Below are 20,503 nucleotides of genomic sequence, written 5' to 3'. Positions count from 1 at the left end.
ATCTATTTTTTTTTCTTTATTACAAGATGGTCTCCGTGATTCTTCCGCGGGTCCCTCGAAAAAAAAATTAAATAAATAAATAAATAAATAAATAAATAAATAAATAAATATTCGATTAGATTAAAAGCAACATAAATATTTATAAGGATTTAATTTATCAACGTGGATACCTTCACTGCATAATGTTTATAACGTAATCAGGTAAATAATGGCGTAGTACTATAGAAAAAAATGAAGGGATTAAAGAGTTGAGGATTCAAACTCAAGGGAAACCAATTCCATCTTAATTAATACATCAATGAACGGCATCGACAGGAAGCTCCATATGAATTTGATGATTACGTTTATATACAATCTATAGATAGAATGCGCTTGGCCAAGGAGTTCACAACATTGCCATCCGGAAGTATAACGGACCAACACACAAACTCTGTGTAACCATGAACTTTTATAGTCTGGTTAATACAGTTTAGTGAGAACAACTTACAAACGCGGATGGCAAAAACAATAACAAAGGCCTGAGTGACGTCATCTGCATACTATCTATAGATAGTTCGAAGATGACGTCACTCAGGTCTTTGTTATTGTTTTTTGCCATCCGAGTTTATGAGTAATGCTCACTGAACTGTATTAACCTGACTATAAACGTTCATGGATACACACAGTTTTGTGTGTTAGTCCGTTATACTTCCGGATGGCAATGTTATGAGCTTCTTAGCCAAGCGCATACTATCTATTGAGAGTTCGAAGATGACGTCATCCGCGTTTATGAGTAATGCTCACTGAACTGTTTTAACCCGACTATAAACGTTCATGGATACACATAGTTTTGTGTGTGGTCCGTTATAGATAGTATGAAGATGACGTCACTCGGGTCTTTGTTAATGTTGTTTGTTCTTGTTTTTTTTTTTTTTTTTGCTAACCGCGTTTATGAGTAATTCTCACTAAACGATATAGATAGTATGCGCTTGGCTAAGAAGTTCACAACATTGCCATCCGGAAATATAACGGACCAACACACAAAACTGTGTGTAATCTAGAACGTTTATAGTCTGGTTAATACAGTTTAGTGAGAATTACTCATAAACGCGAATGGCAAAAAACAGTAACAAAGACCTGAGTGACGTCAACTTCGAACTATCTATTAACCAGAATATAAACGTTTAAGGTTACACACAGTTTTGTGTGTTGGTCCGTTGTACTTCCGGATGGCAATGTTGTGAGCTTCTTAGCCAAGCGCAAACTATATATATATATTTTTAAATTGTTTTCAATGTTAAATGATGATCAGTTATGATCACATCAGCAGGGATCTTTTTTTTTTAATCTGTACATTGAACATTTCATTCTTTTTTGTTCACAGGCTATCTATAGGCCTTTGACATAAGCAACCCCTACTATAATCTGTCATGTTGATATCTTTCTCGCTATCTTGGTTCTCGGATTAAACGATTTGACCTTGTTTGTTTGTTTGTTTGTTTGTTTGTTTGTTTGTTTGTTTTTAAGGGATTTACGGCGCTTGCAACATATTAAGGTCATATCAGCACCAGTAAAAAGGAAGAAAATGGGAAAGTAAAAAGTTCTAGACTTACAATTAAAGCATCCAAGAATAGGTAAGACAAAGGGGAATTGGTTCAAATAGGAAACAGATGTAGATTCCAAGAGCACACTATCAAAGTACTTAATTTGAGATCACCTAAAAGTCACACCCAGACACAAGCACAGGTCCCTACTAAGAGGAACGCACTCAAATGTTTACAAATCATATATAATATGTGTACAAAACATAAAAAAGTGCATAACAGAGAGATGATTTACAAGGAAAAAAACATATCATCTCCCAAAACTAACTCTAGATAGAATGAAGTCGACGTAATTCGGGTGTTTGTTTTGTTTTTGTTTTTTTGCCATCCGCGTTTATGAGTAATTCTCACTAAACTGTTTTAACAAGACTATACATGGCTACGATTACACAGTCATGTGTGTTGTTCCGTTATACTTCCGGAGGGCAATGTTGCGAGCTTCTTAGCCAAGCGCATACTATCTACGGAGTGGCTATTCGTCAGTACTGACCCCCAGGCGCTGGCACCTGCGGGTCAGTACTGACGAACAGGCACCGGCGTCTGGGGGTCAGTACTGACTAATACTATTACTAGTACTGATGCCAATTGGTCAGTTCTGACCTGGCCACGGCGTTGACGGTACCAAAATTATGGAAAAATGCCATTTTTAAAAATAACTTGCTCTACGACAAATAAATCTGCATCTCCTGTCCCATACTAGTACTAGTCGCAGGAAGCCCTTGTTTTCACTAAATTTTTTTGTCGGTTTACGTGAGATTTGTTTAATAAATATATCAATTAATTAAACAAGTGAAATTGTCCAATTCTGAGAAAAAGACCAAATTTGGTGTTGATACGCCAAACTGGAAGCCCTATATTTCGGTTCGTCCAACGCGCATGCTCACTGCACTGATGTGTGGAGCCAGAACTGAAAGTGAAAGCTCTTTCATTGTCTCGTCTTTCTTCATTCCTGTCATTTGAAATTCGGCTTGCTCGAATCTTACTGAGACAGGAAAAGTAGAAAACGGTAAGGGCTGCCTGAAGCCGGTGATCGTAAAATACTAACGAAAGAGTGAAAATGAAAGGCTTCGTATGGGAACAAAACAGACAATGGACGTTTCGGGTACAAACCCTTCATCAGCACAACAATACACAAATAAACGTGGAAAACAAATAAAATATAATGAAAAATAACTTGTATCGTCTGTACTCAATGGTGGTTGCAGTATGAATGAAATGTTAGCGTGGGTAGAGGACAGGGTGCCCCAGGGGGGGGGGGGGGGTGATCTGACTGATAAGAAAAGGTCAGCGTCAGGGAACAGAACCTTCCAGAAAATAATGGAAGATAAAAGACATATATATAAGTGGTAGTAGTAGTAGTAGTAGTAGTAGTAGTAGTAGTAGTAGTAGTAGTAGTAGTAGTAGTATAGTAGTAGTAGTAGTAATAGTAGTAGCAGTAGTGATAGTAGTAGTGAGTGGTAGTAGTAGTAGTAGTAGTAGTAGTAGTAGTAAGTAGTAGAAAGCTGTAGTGAAACTGTAGGGGGCGAGGTGAAAAAGTCACGGCGGAGGTAGGGTTGGGGGGGGGGGGGGGGGTTGAATGAACGAAGGTCGAATCTTCGCGAAGGAAATACGAACGGTCGGATGGCTGGCGATGTGATAGTAAAGTGGAATATAGATAGATAACTATGCGATTACGTGCTCTCTGTGTGGGATTGCTTACGTTGGTGAGACCGAAAAGAGGCTGGGTGACAGATTCGTGAAGCACTTGCGCGACATACTATCGAACTGTGCAGACACTTCAATCTGCCGGACTACTGCGATGTACAGCGTGTGTGTGTGTGTGTGTGTGTGTGTTTAGTTTTTGCCATTCGGACACTTCCACCCGCCGACGTAGGGAAACTCACCTGATCAAGTCGTTGGGAACGCTGACTCCACGCGGACTCAACACCAGGATTGACCACCACTAACCTCCACTTCGTATCCCGCTGTGCAACCACCTCTTAGTCAATACTATCTTTGAGCCTTTTCGATGTCAACGTCACCCATATTCATAACCACTGCTGCCACTACAGCTGCTGCTACTAATACTACCACTACTACTACTACTACTACTACTACTACTACTACTACTACTACTACTACTACTACTACTACTACTACTTCTACCACCACCACCACTACTACTACTGTTCATACAACTACCCTATCTCTCTCTCTCTCTCTATCTCTCTCTCTCTCTCTCTCAATTCCCCCTCTCTACCGGTCCGCCCCCCCCCCCCCTTTTTTTTTTCCTTCTCTCCCCTCTTTTCTATCTATCTATAGATAGTATGCAGATGACGTCACTCATGCCTTTGTTATTGTTTTTGCCATCCGCGTCTGTGAGTTGTTCTCACTAAACTGTATTAACCAGACTATAAAAGTTCATGGTTACACAGAGTTCGTGTGTTGGTCCGTTATACTTCCGGATGGCAATGTTGTGAACTCCTTGGCCAAGCGCATTCTATCTATATTCCACTTTACTATCACATCGCCATCCGACCGTTTGTATTTCCTTCGCGAAGATTCGACCTTCGCTCATCCAACAACCCCCTCCCCCCCCCCCTCCCCCGCCCCACCTCCGCCGTGACTTTTTCACCTCGCCCCTCCAGTTTCACTACAGCTTTCTACTACTAACTACTACTACTACTACCACTACTCACTACAACTACCACTACTACTACCACTACTGCTACTGCTACTCTACTACTACTACTACTATCTACTACTACTACTACTACTACTACTACTACTACTACTACTACTACTACTACTACTACTACTACTACCACCACCACTAATATGTCTTTTATCTCCCACCCACGTCTTATAGTCGGTGTTACGATTTAAGAAGCCGTACTTTAAAACTGCGTTCACAAGTTCAGTTATTTTCAGTATATTCTTATAATAATAATAAATAAATAGAATAGAATTCCCTTTATTCATGGAAAATTTGTATCTAGGGTCTATACCAAGGGAAGGCTGGAATAACCTAGGCATCAGCCGCAGTTCAGCGCCACAAGTCGAGCTAGGGCGAGGTGACTAGCTCAAGGTCACACAGGGCAGCTGCGGCGGTTGATCGAACTCGGTACCTTTCGGGTACGAAGCAAAGACCGTACCGCTTATCCACGCTGCCCCAAAAATAGAATAATCTATTCGTTATCAAGTTTCTCCTCCTTTCCGTTATTTATTATCATTATCATTATTATTGTTATTATTATTATTATATTATTATTATTATTATTATTATTATTATTATTATTATTATTATTATTATTATTATTATTATTATTATTATTATTATTGTTGTTATTATTATTATTTTGCATGACAAAAACAAAAAAAATTAAAAATCCTCATCAATAGAATGGACCAATTATTATAAAAGAATCGTAACAGGAAATATTATACAACACATTTTCCTCTATTTTTCTTTAAATTAAGCTATAACGAAAATATACGGGGGGAAAAAACAATAAAAAAAAAACAAAAACAAAAAAAAAACAACAACAAAAACCCAAAGAAATAGAATGGACAACAAAAAATAAAAAGAATCTTATGGTGGCTTGAAATAACGAGTCATATCGTTGCCCCAACGGCATCTAACGCGTTAGAAATCAAACTTATCTAAGTGACCAAGTGTTACTGTGTGTCATAGGATAAGTTGGCCTGAGAGCCTGGGATTTTAATTGTTTGTTTTTTGAATGGTATACTTTAGGAAGTGACGAATAAGTGTGAAGAGGTCTTTGCACTGACGAACAGGTCCGATGTGGCACAGACCGAAGAGAGGTTGTCTGTGGGCGGTGGCACCTGTTGTTCAATACTGACCAATAGACACCAGGTTATTGGTCAGTACTGACCTCCAGGCACTGGCGTCTGTTCGTCAGTACTGACCCGCATGTGCTAGCGCCTGGGAGTCAGTACTGACCAATAGCCCTAGCCTACTATCTATACATTTGACTATTTCCCTCTCAGCTAGGGTATCCGGCCAGGGCCAGGACAAAACCAATTAATCTCATCCCAAGACTAAGACAAGTTGGAAAACATATATTATAGGGGGATAGAAGTCACAGTAAGTACCCCCCCCCCCCCCCCGTCCACTATGGGAGGGAGCTGAGTGACGTCAATTCCATTCAATCGTTGCTGTAGACCAGATCAGATCTTCCAACTTGAAAATTTAAAAAGTCGTTATCGTTAAGAGCAAAGAAAGAGTAGAGATAAAGATAAAGGGGGTAAATCTGACTCATGAATGAACAACACAGTGTGTTGTTCATTCATGAGTCAGATTTACTCCCTTTATCTTTATCTCCATTTTATTGACTCATTTAGGGACCTCTATTTAGTAGTTTCAAAGAAAGAGTACTCGCTAATATTAATTTCTTTTAATCAACAATTTACTCTCACAGGGATTTTGAAAAATTACTTTAAAATCTTTAAAATCATGTAGTTGGCATCAACTTTCATTTTCAGTAAGTTTTAATGACTTAGAGACGCTCGTAAAGTTGTGAAAATGTAGCCGAAATAACGTTGTTCTACGAGCTTTTCGTAATGGTAGACAGGTCTGTTGCTGTAGACATATTATTTATTATATCGGTGACTGTTTTTAGGATGGATGTGTCGTGTCGATCTGTGCATTTGTCACCCATCGTCTCAAAGCGGTATCGTGTAGAAATGAACAAGATGCTGGAAACTGAAATAATTGCCGAATCAAAGGAACGTGGAGTCTACGACTCCGACTCGTGGGGCTATAGAATGTGATCTAAGTGGTATGGCACTCGCTTTCTGATCGGAAGGTCCTGGGTTCGAGCTTCCCCCGGTGCATAATTGAGTCATTTGAAAAGGCTCTTTACTCACAATATCTCATCCTACTCAGGTGTAAAATGAGTAGTTAGTACCTGGCCGTTAACAGCGTTGTCTCTGTCGGAAAAAAAAGTATTATAATTAATATCGCCTAACAGGCGTCATATCTCCATCTACATGTTACGTGTTGATGGGTCTGGGACCCCTTGTAAAGTGCTTTGAGCACCTTTTGTGGCTATTGCCCTATATAAAAGCTCAAGTTGTTGGGGTTTTTTTTGTTGTTGTTTTTTTTGGTGGTGGTTGGGGGGGGGGGGGGGGTATGACGGAGAATAAGTGCATTTTCTTACAAAGTAAAATATGAAAGTTGTTTTTTAAAATATAAATTAATTTAATTCTACGTTCACTTTTAAGGTACCGATCCTTCCCGATATAATACTGTTATGTGACGCTGGGTCACATTTGTTTTGTTGTAGTTCTTGTTGGTTAGTTTCTCAGTGTTGAAGACGCACTATTAACCGCCACAAATTTGATCTCGAAACACCTTGACCAAACGCCCTCGAATTACGCCAGAATCCTGTTTGTCGACTTTTCGTCAGCTTTTAATGCCATGAACACAGATATTTTGCTTCAAAAGTTGTGCAGCATGGATATTCCAAACTACCTTATTAAATGGTATAAAGAGTTTCTGACCCATAGACCGCAATGTGTAAAATTGGGTGAACATATCTCCAACAAAAGAACGTTGTCGAACGGATGTCCCCAAGGCTGTGTGAGTTCCCCAATCCTGTACATCTTATACACCAACGACTGCAGACCATCCTTTGAAAATTGTTTTATAGTGAAATATGCAGATGATACTGCTATTCTTGGCTTATTAAAAGATAAAGTTACCGAAAAGAATTATTTCAAACAAATAAATATATTCACCGATTGGTGTAAACAAAATCAGCTTGAATTAAATGTTGAAAAAACGAAAGAACAGGTGTTTGGTGTAAAAAATAAAAACGACTTAAAGTGTGTGGCGATCGGTAAAGATGATGTTGAGATAGTTGACTATTTTAAATATTTAGGAATAACCATTGATAGTTCCCTCAATTTCTCTCAACATATTAATATAATTTCTAAGAAAGTTGCCCAAAGATTATACATCCTAAGGAAATTGAGAACATTTCAAGTAAGGAAGAAAACTATGTTAAGAGTTTATGACTCATTGATTAAAAGTGTAATTGCGTTTGGCTGCACCATATGGTTTGGAGGATGCCGACTTAAAGATAAATCAAAAATTTCAAAATCTATCAAAGAGGCATCAAAAATAATAAACCATCCTCTTGATGGAGTAGAAAGAATTCATGGAAAAGCAATAGAAAGGAAAGCATTCTCAATTACCAACAATAAAAAACATATTTTATACCATGAATTTAGTCTTTTACCATCTGGGAGAAGGTTTTGTCAGATTAAATGTAGAACTAACAAGTATAAATCAACGTTCGTTCCATCAGCAATAAAAATTTTGAATATTTCATATGGTACAGAAAAACCAAGGATTGATTCGTTGACTGATTAACTGATTAATTTATTTAATGTAAGATTAACTGACCAATTGATAATGATGATATTTTTTGGTGTCGAATTGCCACAATCGTAACAAATTGAAAACGAAATGAATATGTTTATGTTGTGTATATCGCACGTGTGAAAGAAAGAAAGAGAGAGAGAGAGAGAGAGAGAGAGAGAGAGAGAGAGAGAGAGAGAGAGAGAGAGAGAGAGAAAATAAGTAGGAGTGAAATATCTGTTCAATCTTAGTTATCGTTTAACATTATAACAACTGTAACTAAATGACAAATTGCCATATTTATGGACAATAAAGATCTATTATTATTATTATTATTATTATTATTATTATTATTATTATTATTATTATTATTATTTGTTTGTTTTGTTTTGTATTTTCTTTCTTTTTGTTTTTAATAAAACGTTAAATTTGTTGCACTCTCAGAGTTTTAAGTGACAGCTGTTGTTCTTTTCATAATAAAATAAAATTCTGTTCAGACATTTATTTGTTTGAAACCACAAAACCACAAAACCACAAACCACAAAATCGATAAAATCAATATGATCTTTATAACGGTTTTTCTTTCTTTATTAACATTCCAATTATTGTTTATTATTATGAAGACCCCGACTCATTACGACAATTTGTGCTAATAGCAGGAGGACCATTTTGCCCTACTCTGTACGGAGAAAGAAAGAGGAAAAAAAACTGAGCTTTTATATAGCGTAAAATCCACTAAACGTGCTCAAAACGCTTTACAAGGGGTCCCTGGCCAAAGGCAACACTTAAATATGTAGGACAGGACATGACGCTTGTCAGGCGATATTACAATTTCTTTCGGAGAGAGACAACGCTATTAACGGCCAGATACTCATTTTACACCTCAGTACTGTAATGTGAGTAAAGAGCCTTTTCCAAGGACTCAACTATGCGCCGAGCGAGCTGAGGCTCGATCCCAAGACCTTCCGATCCGAAAGCAAGCGAGCGTCATACCACAAGACCACATAGCCGCACAAAACACGAAAAACTCGTTTTCAGAAAACTCGACCATCGATGGGGCAGCGTTGCGGCCTTTGCTTCGTACCCGAAAAGTACCGAGTTCGAATGCCCGTTGCCCTGTGTGGCCTTGAGCGGGTCAGCTCGCCCTAGCTCAGTTTGTGGTGCTGTACTGCAGCTGCTGACGCCACAAGACTACATAGCAGGGTTGCCAATTTGGCAGATTTTCTGCCAAATGTCCTTTTTTGGGGGGCAGAATTTGAAGTCGTCTGGCAGAGAAAAATCAGTTTGGCAGTTTGGCAGATATTTGGCAGATTTTATTTTCTGAGGCCCAGGGATGAATGTATAGGTCTACTCCACGTTTTCCATGGCAATTTTTATGTATTAGTGATTTTTTTAAAACTTGGGAAATGAAAACAAAATATTATGACATCGGCCTTGCGAATTTTTTGTTTAACAAAACAGATGAGTTTTCAAAGGGGGAACTATAAATAGTACGGTTTGGCAGATTTTTGTGGTATTTGGCAGATTTTTAAAATCCAGTTGGCAGAATGCCTGAAATTAATCTGGCAACCCTGCTACATAGCCTACGTATTAGTTGTGATGACTTACCCCACTTTCTCTTTACCCCACACGTGTTCCGTCTTGTCACAGCTCTGCATAAAACTGCGGCTATGCGGTCTAGTGGTAATACGCTCGCTTTCGGATCGGAATGTCCTGGGTTCGAGCCTCAGCTCACTCGGCGCGTAGTTGAGTCCTTGTAAAAGGCTCTTTACTCACATTCTCTCACCGTACTCAGGTGTAAAACGAGTACCTGGCCGTTAATAGCGTTATTTCTGTCGAAAAAAATCCCCTGGAATATCGCCTAACAGACGTCATGTCCCGTCCTACGTGTTAAATGTTGCTGTTGTCCAGGGACCCCTTGTAAAGCGCTTTGAGCACGTTTAGTGGATAATGCGCTATATTATTTATTATAAAAGCTCAATCTTTAAAACCATCTACAAAACTTCAAGTACAACTTGGCAGGAATGAGTGTCCCTGTGCTTGCATGTGTGTATGAGTGTGTGTCTGTATGTGTGAATATGAGTATGTGTGTGTGAGTGTGCGTGTGTGTGTGTGAGTGAGTGAGTGAGAGAGAGAGAGAGAGAGAGAGAGAGAGAGAAAGGGGGGGGGGGATATAGATAGTATGCGCTTGGCTAAGAAGCTCATAACATTGCCATCCGGAAGTATAACGGACCAACACACTCAATTTTCTGAATATTTTTTATTATTATTATTATTATTATTATTATTATTATTATTTTTATTATTATTATTATTATTATTATTATTATTATTATTAGTATTATTATTATTATTATTATTATTATTATTAATTTAAAGTCGAGAATGGAGTACAAACAAATCGATAATTAATCGGTGAAAAAATTTCGCAAATCGACAATTTATATCGATAAATCGCATTGATATTGAGCGCATGCAATATGTGCAGCTGTCTCCAAAACACTCAATCTCCCCCCCCCCTTCCCATATATCAGTCCAACTCATCCTCCCCCCCTCCCCCCCCCCCCCCCCCCCCCCCCCCCCCCCCCCCCCCCCCCCCCCCCCCGATATATACTTGTCTGATCATTCAAATTGTTATGGGCTTATTGTTGTAATGGAAATATTATGTACTCTCTCAAACCAGCAAAAGTTACTGTCCATTACAACATCGCTAAATCAGGCCCATCATTGCGTTCGGTTATCAGACCTGAAAATAATATTATGGGCACGTTGCCCCAAACCTATAAATACATCTTCCTTATAGATAGAATGCGCTTGGCCAAGGAGTTCACAACATTGCCATCCGGAAGTATAACGGACCGACACACAAACTCTGTGTAACCATGAACTTTTATAGTCTGATTAATGCAGTTTAGTGAGAACAACTCACAAACGCGGATGGCAAAAACAATAACAAAGGCCTGAGTGACGTCATCTGCATACTATCTATAGATAGATCGAAGTTGACGTCACTCAGGTCTTTATTATTGTTTTGTTTTTTTTTGTTTTTTTGGGTTTTTTTTGTTTTTTTTGTTTTTTTTTTTTGACATCCGCGTTTCTGAGTAATTCTCACTGAACTGTTTTATCCGGACTATAAAAGTTCATGGTTACACAGAGTTTTGTGTGTTAGTCCGTTATACTTCAGGATGGCAATGTTGTGAACGTATCTATAGATAGTATGCGCTTGGCGAAGAAGCTCATAATATTGCCATCCGGAAGTATAACGGACCAACACACAAATATGTGTGTAACCATGATCGTCTATAGATAGTATGCAGATGACGTCACTCAGGCCTTTGTTATTTATTTTGCCATCCGCGTTTGTGAGTTGTTCTCACTAAACTGTATTAACTAGACTATAAAAGTTCATGGTTCACAGAGTTTGTGTGTTGGTCCGTTATACTTCCGGATGGCAATGTTGTGAACTCCTTGGCCAAGCGCATTCTATCTATAGTCTGGTTAAGACAGTTTAGTGAGAATTACTCATAAACACGGATGGCAAAAAACAATAACAAAGACCCGAGTGACTTCATCTTCGAACTATCTATACTATCTATAGATAGAACGAAATTGACGTCACTCAGGTCTTTGTTACTGCTTTTAGCTAAACATTTTTACGAGTAGTTCTCACTAAATTCTATCAATCAGACAATAAATGTTTAAGATTACACACAGTTTTGTGTGTTGGCAAGTTATATCCGGCTGGCGGATGTTGTGAGTTTGTTGATTGTTTTTTTTTTTTTTACATTTTTTTTTTGGGGGGGGGGGGGGGGGGGTTGGATAATCGCAATGCATCAATAGACAGTGTGCACTTGGATAAGAAACTCACAACATTGCCATCCGGAAGTATGATGGACCAACACACAAAACCATGTGTAACTTTAAGTCTGAAGTCAGTTTAGTGAGAATTACTCATAGACGCGGATGACAAAAAAAAAAAAAAAAAAAAGAAACCTGAGTTACGTCAATTTCATTCACTATCTATATTTAATTTAAAACACAAGAAAAAACAAAAACAAAAAACAAAACGGCGGATTTCCAAAATTACCTATTTTTGCAACACTTAACATACTTGTTAGGCGATATTACATTATATTGGGACAGAGACAACGCTGTTAACGACCAGGTACCCATTTTACACCTGGGTACAGTGAGAGAATGTGAGTCATCAAGAGACGTTTCCAAGGACTCCGAACTATGCGCACGCTCAGAGCGGGACTCGAACCCTGGATCTTTCGATCCGAAGGCCAGTGTCAAACGACTAGACAACATAGAATTAAATAATAGGAAATAATATGATATTTGAACCTTTAACTCCCTCAACCCTAACACAGACTATAGATAGTATGCAGATGACGTCACTCAGGCCTTTGTTATTGTTTTTGCCATCCGCGTTTGTGAGTTGTTCTCACTAAACTGTATTAACCAGACTATAAAAGTTCATGGTTACACAGAGTTTGTGTGTTGGTCCGTTATACTTCCGGATGGCAATGTTGTGAACTCCTTGGCCAAGCGCATATTATCTATATCAGTAGTTTACCCGGGTTACTTTTACTCCATGCCTATTTTTTTAAAAATAATTCTGAGACAAATTATAGGCGTAGTATCAAAGCTTATACTTTTAATTTTTACATGTTAATGGTAGTTGAATATAACTATCTATGTAGCCTACATGCTCATTTTTAATACATTATTTAATTTCCAATTTTGAAAAGTAACAAAAATCTCTAGGATTGAGTGAGTTAACTGGTAAGTAAATAAAACAGTATTACCTTTTTCTTTTTTTTTTTTTTTGTTTTGGTTTGTTTACTAAGTACATAACTGTAAAGATTAAAAAATTTCCAATAGATGTTTGTATTGTTTTTTTTTTTGTTTGTTTGTTGATTCTAGGACAAAGGGTCAGTCACATTCACATGTAGAAAAAAATGACAAGTTTTAAAGGAGAGCCAAAAAACCCTGTTGTACCAGCTTCCATATCTTTTAATCAATCACGTCCTCTATCTATCTTATTTTTGTTTGTTTGTTGCTTTAGGTCTCTTTCAACACAATTGATGTTATATGAGAGACCGCTGAAACAAAAAAACAAGCAATCTAACAAAAATAGTACAAATGTAAATCAAAATCATAACCTAAAGATATCATAAGCTAAATTATAAATAACCAAGAACAAACAGGCAGAAGATTTACAGAAAAAAAAATATCCCCTGTCAAAAATACAATCACAAACCAAAGAAGCAGGATAGGCTAGTAAAGCGAAGAAGAAACGACATCACTATCGGATCGTACACCCATGCGAACATCATAGGTATATGATTCAAGGGTGATGCTCCCATCCAATCACCCGCTTGTTTGTATTGTCTGTCGGGTTCGCCCTGTCAGGGTTTTTCTCTTTTGTTGAAGAAAGACACACTTTTGGTGACACGATATGCCTGAGGAGTCGTAATCTGAATGTTATGTATGACTAACGAATCCATAAGCATTCATACTGCCACACACACACACACACACACACACACACACACACACACACACAAACATGCACGTGCGCGCAAACACACACACACACACACACACACACACTCACACATATTATATAAGGGTGAGATAGATAGAGCGAAAGAATGAGAGAGAATGAGAGAGGGGGGGGGGGAGAGAGAAAAAAAAAAAAAAAAGAGAGAGAGAGAGAGAGAGAGAGAGAGAGAGAGAGAGGAGAGAGGAGGAGAAGAGAGAGAGGTGGGAGGAGAAAGAGAGAAAGAAAGAAAAAAAAAAGAGAGAGAGAGAGAGAGAGAGAGAGAGAGAGAGAGAGAGAGAGAGAGAGAGAGAGAGAGAGATTACAATGCTAAAACAAATGTATGCAAATGTATCTATTTTTCTCTTTTAAAACTGCATAGCAGGGATTTAAAAAAAAAAATTTTTTAAACCCCCACAAAATAAAACCCAACAAAATTCAACACAACAATAACCCAAAACACGGAAACAGTTGTAACACATAAGCGTGCATGCACAATTGCGCACTCAATAACCTAATTATGGACCAACTATAAATATCTTTGTGTCTGACCGATTTCTTCTTTTTTTTTTCTTTCTTTTTTACAACAAATAAGCCTATTATTACAGGCGAGTGCAAAGAAGTTAATACACAAAAGCAGGCTTTTCAATAGGGATAGTAGACTTTTTGTGTTTGGTTTGTTCATAATATCACACAAAGCTTGGCGTGTTTGTTAAATGGAATCCTTCAAATACGAGTAACAATGAAATGATACAACACTGTAAAGAGACATTGTCTATGGATTAAATACACGAGACACGATGACTCAATCGCTATGCATGGAATATGTGCCTACTGGGACAAGAGGAGAATTGATAGATGGATAGGTGGATGGATGGATGGATGGATGGCTGGATGGATGGATGGATGGATAGATAGATAGGTAGGTAGGTAGATAAGCAGGTAGGTAGGTAGGTAGGTAGGTAGGTAGGTAGGTAGGTAGGTAGGTAAGGTAGACCGGTAAATAGATAGATAGATAGATAGATAGATAGATAGATAAATAGACAGACATACAGAAAGACAAACAAACAGACAGACAGACAGACAGATAAATAGATAGATAGATAGATAGATAGATAGATAGATAGATAGATAGATCGATAGACAGACAGACAGACAGTTAGATAGATAGATAGATAGATAGATAGATAAATAGACAAACATATAGAAAGACAAACAAACAGACAGACAGACAGACAGATAAATAGATAGATAGATAGATAGATAGATAGATCGATAGACAGACAGACAGACAGACAGTTAGATAGATAGATAGATAGATAGATAGATAGATAGATAGATAGATAGATAGATAGATATAGAAAGGGGAGAGAAGGGTATGAGAACGAGTATTTCACATCATAACATGTTCACACCAACTTACCGATATAGGTCATCAGCTGATTTCTTCTCACCATAGTACATGTGTTTTGTTCTCGACTAAAATAAACGTTATCCACTTCCAAAGTTAAGCGAGACGCTCAATCCATTGACCAATTTCTCCAATCAAGGAAATGGCCGATATTTCTGATTCCTGAAATTTAAAGAAAAGGAAGAAGAAAAAAAAATTATTAAAATATTTCGCCTGTTTTATGAGATAACTAAAGCTGCTAGGAGTAGACTTGTGGCCTGTAAAAATTAATGAACAAAAATGAAATATGACAACTTCCACAAAAGAACATAGAACGTTTCATGAATATAGATAGTTCGAAGTTGACCTCACTCAGGTCTTTGATATTGTTTTTTGCCATCCGCGTTCATGAGTAATTCTCCCTTAACTGCATTAACCAGACTATAAACGTTCATGGTTAAACAGTTTTGTGTGTTGGTCCGTTATACTTCTGGATGGCAATGTTATGAGTTTCATCGCCAAGCGCATACTATTTATAGGGGAGGAAGGGAAGGGGGGTGTGTGTGGAAGACCTAAATACATAAATAATATAATTAACAAACAAAAAAGAGAGAGAAAATGAAAGAAATAAAGAAAGAAACGTTGACATATTATGGAAACGAACGACCAGATAAACAGACACGTTATTGATAGAAACAAAAACAAAACAACAACAGATTCGCGACCAGACTAACAGAAACACAGATGTGATGAGACGACTCGAGAGAGACAAATATAGATATGCAATGGACAATAATAAAAAAACCCCTTGTCAACAAATAAATAAATAAATAAATAAATAAATAAATAAATAAATAAACAGACAGAAAAAACAATAATTTTTTGTCATTGACGTATCGGCAGGACTGAATGTAGGCCAAATAAAGCCATAATCGTGACTACCAAATTAAGTGATTACCGCAACTCCTATGCTTGTCTCATTATTATCTACATTTATTTTTTTAACGTGAGCTTTTATATAGATAGTATGCGCTTGGATAAGATGCTCACAACATTGCCATCCTGAATGAAGTATAACCGACCAACATACAAAACTATCAGTCATCATGAACTTTTAAAGTCTGGATAAAACAGTTGAGTCAAACCGTAGCCATCGTTAACTTATCGCCTGACACTGACCAAAAAAAATGACGTCAAAATGGCAGTCTTTGGCCACAAAAGAAAACAAATCGTGAGTTGTATTCAATAGTTCAACCAATGAGACCACTTGTTTCCATGAGCACTACTAACTACAACTCACTCACTCGGCGGTGAAAAAAAAAAAAAACAACAACAAATAATGACGTCAAAATGCCAGTCTTTTTGGGTTTCAGTGTCAGGCTATATAACTGAACGATGGATACGGTCAAACACACAAATAGGTGATGCACAGTTAGTGAGTATTTCTCACAATATTTTGACACACTGATGATAAAAGGAGTTGCATCGCAATATATGACGACACGATGCATGTTTTCAATCATCTGTGTTAAAATTGTGAGTGATGCTCAGGATCTGTGGGCTCTTTCCTCCGGGTAATAGGAAAGCACTTAAGGTGGCTATGGGCACAGACTACAAGACTACTGTATAGATAGTTTGAAGATGACGTCACTCAGACCTTTGTTATTGTTTTTGCCATCCGCGTTTGTGAGTTGTTCTCACTAAACTGTATTAACCAGACTATAAAAGTTCATGGCGATGGGTCTTCGGTTCACGGTCAGCGGCTGCTTTGAGGACCAAAATATAGATAGTTCGAAGATGATGTCACTCGGGTCTTTGTTATTATTTTTGCCATCCGCGTTTATGAGTTATTCTCACTAAACTGTATTAACCAGACTATAGATAGAATGCGCTTGGCCAAGGAGTTCACAACATTGCCATCCGGAAGTATAACGGACCAACACACAAACTCTGTGTAACCATGAACTTTTATAGTCTGGTTAATACAGTTTAGTGAGAACAACTCACAAACGCGGATGGCAAAAACAATAACAAAGGCCTGAGTGACGTCATCTGCATACTATCTATAAAGGTTCATGGTTACACATAGTTTTGTGTGTTGGTCCGTTATACTTCCGGAAGGCAATGTTATGAGCTTCTAAGACAAGCGCATACTATCTATACTTTATTTCAAATTTTCGAGTCAAAAATAAAACAACTTAAATGTTTATTCAACGACTTTAAATAAAATATACAATATCTGACGTAATTTCCAAAAGTGTATACACTGTATGTACTATAAGATGATGGTTAAAAAGGCATCCATGTCAATAGCTTGACAGGCATAGCAACAAGAGGTCACAGAAGAACCATCAATATGATTCAATAGTCTGATGTTACGTACGCCCAGCAACCAGCAGCTTGGTTCTATAGATAGTATGCGCTTGGCTAAGAAGCTCATAACATTGCCATCCGGAAGTATAACGGATCAACACACAAAACTGTGTGTAACTATGAACGTCTATAGTCTGGTTAATACAGTTCAGTGAGCATTACTCACAAACGCAGATGGCAAAATACAATAACAAATGCTTGAGTGACGTCATCTTCATTCTATCTAAAATCGGTACTTTTTATTCGTCATGCTGGCGAGAACTTTTCCACGTGTCATGTGATCAGAATGTATAAACGTCAAAACATGATCAGATTTATAATGTTTTTCTCTTCTGGATACACATTTATTCACGTCGGAGAAGTATTTCAAAGGGGGACGTCCGCCATTGTTCCGATAGTTTAGAGAACCAGTTACTAATTTACTATGCGTCATTACGAGGGAAGTGACGTCGCGACTGTTGAAGCCTATTCTGGGACTCGGGATTTCTGTGAATTAATTAACTGAGATTGTGTGCTGATAGCGATAGGGGTGTTGTGTAACCTGGTCGACTCGTGTATCATGGAGCACACCTGATCGGATTTATCCTGTTGTTACTATATTGATATACATGGGGTTAGCTCCAGGTCAGTCTGTCTGTCTGGGTTCTGGGTATGCGTTACGTATTACCTATACAGATTACAACGTGTTGTCAACAATAATTAGTATCGGGCACATTGTCAACAGCACTACCATATTCTGAAGGAAAAAATAAATAAATAAATAAATAAATAAATATATAAATAACACATTTCAAAAAATAAAATAAAATTGACCAGACTCCAATGTATATAAAAAAAATTAAATTGCCTTTTGCGCCACGATATCATAAGATATGGTCGCCTAGGCATTCCACGAAGGAATATAGATAACTCATCAAACAAGATGTCTGATGCCAACAGGAATCACCCATGTTGTCCACGTGAGCAAATTGGGGGTTAATAATCTTGCTCAAGGAAAAAAACGAAAGTGCCTGAAGCGGGGCTCGAACCCGGGTCATCCGGATCACAGTGCACTGCCTTGACCACTCGGCCACTTCGCCCCGCTCCAATTTAAATAGCCTAATATCGATCGACATCGAGAGAGAAAGAGAGAGAGAGAGAGAGAGAGAGAGAGAGAGAGAGAGAGAGAGAGAGAGAGAGAGATTAAAACTATAATCAGTTTAAAGGGGCGGATCTTTCATATCTTTAAATCCTATCACGGAATAGACAGACAGATAGACAGACAGACAAATAGATAGATAGATACAGATGGATAGACTAATAGATAGATAGATAGATAGATAGATAGATAGATAGATAGATAGATAGATAGATAGATAGATAGATAGATGGATGGATGGATGGATGGATGGATGGATGGATGGATGGATGGATGGATGGATGGATGGATGGATGGATGGATGGATGGATGGATAGATAGATAGATAGATAGATAGATAGATAGATAGATAGATGGATGGATGGATGGACTCTAAAATTTGGAACTCCCAAAGGTCAAAGGTTAAAGGGCTTTTGACAAGAAGTGGGTCATTTTAATCAGACCGACCTTGTTCTAAGAAAAATTCGTAGAAATACTCATTTTTACAGAGCAGCATAGGTCTCTTTGACCGTAGCCACCGTTAACTTATAGCCTGACACTGACCAAAAAATGACGTCAAAATGCCAGTCTTTGGCCACAAAAGAAAACAAATCGTGAGTTGTATTCGATAGTTCAACCAATGGGACCACTTGTTTCCATGAGCACTACTAACGACAACTCACTAGGCGGTGCAAAAACCAAATAATGACGTCAAAATGCCAGTCTTTTCGGGTTTCAGTGTCAGGCTATAAGTTAACGATGGCTACGCTTTGACTCGATAAATCTTGTTGAAAAGGAAAGTCTAGCTTCTTAGAACGTATATTCAGGACTTTGGAGCATTTTTGGACCATGTTGAAAGCAAATTACTTATTTTTAAAGCTAGATATTTACAGTGACTTTGTCTTTTTTTTTTTTTCCTTTGGAAACTACGAATTTTTAAAGTTTTAAGTCGGCAGCTCTGTTTTAATAGATCGATAGATAAAAATATTTGAAGGACGAGTATTCTGGCTAAATGTTGTTTTTTTTTGCCCCAGAGTACGGCGGAACTCATATCGGGCACATTGTTGTTGTCAACAGATAAAAAGTGATTACAGCGGAGATAATTATGTGGTGTTGTGATAATAAGGCTAATTGATATCTTGTCTGGTCTAGACAATAGCAGACGACATTTCCCAAATCACGTGGGGTATTTACCAGATTCCTAATCTCGAAAGACCCGTGATTAAACATTAATTGGTCAGAAAACTCGAACTCGGTGCCTTTTGGGTTCGAAGCAAAGACCATACCGCTGAACCACGCTGCCCCTTGTATCGGGTGCAAAAGATAGTTCGAAGATGACGTCACTCGGGTCTTTATTAATGTTTTTTTTGCCATCCGCGTTTATGAGTAATGCTCATTGAACTGTATTAACCCGACTATAAACGTTCATGCATACACTCAGTTTTGTGAGTTGGTCCGTTATACTTCCTGATGGCAATGTTATGAGCTTCTTAGCCAAGCGCATACTATCTATAGATAGAATGCGCTTGGCCAAGGAGTTCACAACATTGCCATCCGGAAGTATAACGGACCAACACACAAACTCTGTGTAATCATGAACGTTTATAGTCAGGCTAATACAGTTCAGTGAGAACAACTCACAAACGCGGATGGCAAGAACAATAACAAAGGCCTGAGTGACGTCATCTGCATACTATCTATAGACAGTTCGAAGTTGACGTCACTCGGGTCTTTATTATTGTTTTTTTTTTTTTTTTTTTTTTTTTGCAATCCACGTTTATGAGTAATTCTCACTTAACTGTATCAACCAGACAATTAAAGTTCATGATAACACAGAGTCTTGTGTGGTGGTCCGTTATACTTCTGGATGGCAATGTTGTGAGCTTCTTACCCAATCGCATACTATCTATAATAAGAAAAGTCTGGACAGATTCAGGTGTCCTCTGTCTAGATCATATAAATAATAACGTGAAGTTGAATTACAAAAACAGATCAAATGAACGTTTTGGGTTTCCCCTTTATCAACAAAACAGAATGATTGAAACACCACAGATGAATGAGATGATGTGGTAGTGGCGTAGTTTGATAAAGGGGAAACCCGAAACGTTCATTTGATCTGTTTTTG

The 20,503-nt window shown here is 37.9% G+C and overlaps 1 protein-coding gene across 5 annotated transcripts in view; it reads right to left on the bottom strand.

Moving 5' to 3' along the window:
- Nucleotides 1–20,503, bottom strand: part of LOC144977420 (uncharacterized) — a 241,665-nt gene that overhangs the window by 94,071 nt on the left and 127,091 nt on the right. For all 5 annotated transcript variants that reach the window (XM_078922612.1, XM_078922618.1, XM_078922613.1 and 2 more), the window contains one exon: nt 14,922–15,071. The gene's annotated coding sequence lies outside the window, so the exon portion shown is untranslated. The remainder of the gene's footprint in view (nt 1–14,921; nt 15,072–20,503) is intronic.

Source organism: Berghia stephanieae, chromosome 7, assembly GCF_034508935.2.
Source record: "Berghia stephanieae isolate SIO BIC M18660-M18661 chromosome 7, UCSD_Bste_1.3, whole genome shotgun sequence".
NCBI lineage: Eukaryota > Metazoa > Mollusca > Gastropoda > Nudibranchia > Aeolidiidae > Berghia > Berghia stephanieae.
The sequence above is the reverse complement of the archived record's forward strand: the minus strand, read 5'-3'. Positions and strand labels throughout refer to the sequence as shown.